Raw genomic sequence first — 3,451 nt, 5'->3', positions numbered from 1 at the left:
TAACAATTAATTCTTTTTTCTTAATATTGCTATTGATTGCAGACTGGGAACGTCATGGGTTCCATAATAGCTTGCAGAGTATACATTGACACATCAAACTAAAGCAGTTATAACTTCAATTACTTAGGTAACCATCTGGGAAATGTCAGAAAGATCTTCAGATGTTTTAAGTATAGTTTGGTTCCCACTTGTATTTTCCTAGCAAACATCTAGATCCTTCATATTTTTTACATTAGCAAGTCACAGTGTCTTCAAAGTCTCTCCACATATCATTTTCATTCTTATGGTGTTCAAAGGGCCAGTTCTAAGGCATTCTCTTCAAACTGCTGAGAGACTGGCTTATTTTCAATCCAAGAATGCACAATGATAGGAACTACATGGCACTGCCTTATCTAACATTCCTAATATATACCACAACTATTTAGCTAAGGTTTGTTGACTTGTCCCACTGACAAGTCAACACAAGTCAAAGCCCAAGTCATCAAAACAGTACCAGGCATTTGATTATAAGCAGGACTCAACACTCCCAGGTGTAATGTGTGACCAGACCACTCTACCGTATTTGATACATTCATGATTAACCTCCTTTGCAGCTGCCAGTTTGGAAGAGGCCAGCAGGAGCCTGTGAAGGGTCTTAAGTGAACTCTCGGCCACACTCCCCACAAGTCTGCTCTTATTTAGATAGCCGTGCAGATGGACATATCACAGACTGTGCTCTTGATATGAAAATGTGCCAAAAGGAGCAAGCAAATCTAACTTCAGTTTAGAATCAAAGGTAGGACTGCAGATATGAGCCAGGGCAGTGCAATGCTGAGCAGGCCGAGTGGAGAGACATTTAATGATTCATCTAACCAGGGGGTTTTCAGGAAGGATCCAAGAGCACTGGCCTCCGACACTCTTCATTTTTGCCACCAGCACTGCAAGCACTGAGACAAAAAGCACGGAGCAGGTAGTGGGCTAGAAGACAGAAGGATAATTGTAGTGTTGATTGGGCACCACCTGATTCTGTTCCCCTGAGGCTAGAGAAATTGTTTCCTTGAACTACATAAACTCATCTATTAAAATTATATCTGAGATAAGATAGTGGCATTCTTTTGGAGTCAAGTACAGTTCCTTTCAACAAATCTTCATGTCAGGACTTTTCTAAAGTTCTATGCCAGAGCTTCAGTGCTAAAATTGGGAAAAGATCCTGTATATAAAGATGCTCCTTAATAAATTACCTCCTAATAAAAGTTATTTGCCCCCTTTTTGAGCAACTTACCACGAGTGGAAATACCAAGAAATGACCTGCGATCCCCTCCCCAGCCATAATATTCAACAGCCTCTTCCAAGCCACCCCAAATAAATATACGATCCTAAGTAAACAACTGGGTTTGTTTACACAAATACTATAGGAAGTTCCCCTGTTCCCCTCCCTGACAGCCACCCCAAGCATGTCCTACATGGAAATTCTAGAACCATTGTGTACTCTTTCTTTTTCTTCTCTTTCCATCTCTGTATTTCTTAAAACTCCCTTATTCCAAATAGAAAACTGTAACTAGTTTCCTTCAAAATCTGGGAACAATATACTTACCAGGATGGGTCACCATGATTGGACTAACCCTCAGTCTTTCAAAGGTGAGGCTATAGTTCCTGTAGTAACATAGCATAGTCCGGATATGCTTCAGATGTTGTCTGCCACCGGTAGCCTTGCTCAGAACCAGTCACCCAGCAGAAAGATGGGTACGAGGCAAGAAAGGACAAAGTTCCTCTGAGTCCCTATAGCATTTTATTTGTGTTATTAATATGTCATTTTACGTATTATATACAGCTTCCCAGGTGGCTCAGTGGTAAAAAAAAAAAAATCTCCCTGTGACACAGGAGACCCAGGTTCAATCCCTGGGTCAGGAAGATCCATTGGAGAAGAAAATGGCAACCCACTCCAGGACTCTTGCCTGGAAAATTCCATGGATAGAGGAGCCTGGTGGACTATAGCCCCTGGGGTCACAAAAGAGTCAGACACAACTTAGTGACTAAACAACAACAACATGCATTATAGCAGAGATAATTATTATTATGCCATGTCTCTTCCTCGATTATAAGCTATCTGAGGGCAAAAATCCATAACATATTTATCATTATTTGATTACCTCTTCACACAAAGCTTAGCACACAGAAGTTATAAATATATGTGTGTTGAAAGAATAAATGTCATACATTAAGACTATCTCTTGTAAGAAGGAAACTCTACACCAAATTTGACAATCACGCCAACTGACTGTCTTTACAAAAGAAGGTAGGTAGAATAGAGATCTGATTTAGCTGAAAAGGAAGATGAGATAATGTGATGTCAAAAAAAAAAAGAAAGAAAATGGAGAAAACAAATCTAGTTTTTTTTCTGAAATACCAGCTTTATGAACAAATGAAACTCATACATGTAGGCACACACTGTATGTTTCAAATCACCCATCAAGAGGTTTCCCTGGTGGCTCAGTGGTCGAGAGTCCGCCTGCCAATGCAGGAGACATGGGTTCAATCCTTGATCCAGGAGGATCCCACATGCCACGGAGCAACTGAGCTGGTGTGCCACAGCTGTTGAACCTGTGCTCCAAAACCTGCGAACCACAACCACTGAGCCCACGCGTGGCAACTCCTAAAGCCCCCACACCCTAGAACTCGCGCTCAGCGACCAGAGAAGCCACCACAATGGGAAGCCCGAACACCACAACGAGTGGCCCCACCTCACCACAACAGAGGAATGCCCAACAGCAAGAGCCAGTACAGCCAAAGATAAATAAAATTATTTTTTTTAAAAGTACCCATCATGAATGTGATCATTCTGAAAGTTCTGGCCTTTCAAGGCTTGAGCATGGAGAAGTGGACAAAGCTACTAGCTGAGTCAGCATGTGATGAACTATCCATAATAGTCTGTCACCTTGGCTTCGTATGTCAGTGGGTCCATGGAGCATGGTGCAGGTGCACTGAGAAGAAATGAGAACTTAGTAGAGTCCTTAGGCTAAGTAGGTCTCCTGAGTGAGACGTCCCTGCTCCTACTTGGCTTCTTTCTCCAGCCTCCAGCACTGAAGCCAGTGATTGTCCATCCACCAGACCAACAGTGATTTCATGACAAGGTACCTCCCACCTATCATGGGAGCCACAAGTTGTCAGTCACCTCATTTAGGTGAATGCAGAGCAGGAACAGAGATCCAGATATAAAGAACAGACTTTGGACACAGCAGGGTGGGGCAGGTGGGAGGTAGGAAAGGGTGGGATTTAAGAGAGTAGCAGGGCAATACATACATTACCATATGCAAAATAAATAGCCAGTGGGAATCTGTTGTACAACACTAGGAACTCAGTGCCGTGCTCTGGTACAACTGAGAATTGGGATGGGATGGGGTTGGGGGGAGGTTCAAGAGGGAGGGGACATATGTATACTTATGGCTGATTCACATTGTATGGCAGAAACCAA

This window comes from Bison bison, unplaced genomic scaffold (assembly GCF_000754665.1).
Source record: "Bison bison bison isolate TAMUID 2011002044 unplaced genomic scaffold, Bison_UMD1.0 scf7180017864134, whole genome shotgun sequence".
Taxonomy (NCBI): domain Eukaryota; kingdom Metazoa; phylum Chordata; class Mammalia; order Artiodactyla; family Bovidae; genus Bison; species Bison bison.
The sequence above is the reverse complement of the archived record's forward strand: the minus strand, read 5'-3'. Positions refer to the sequence as shown.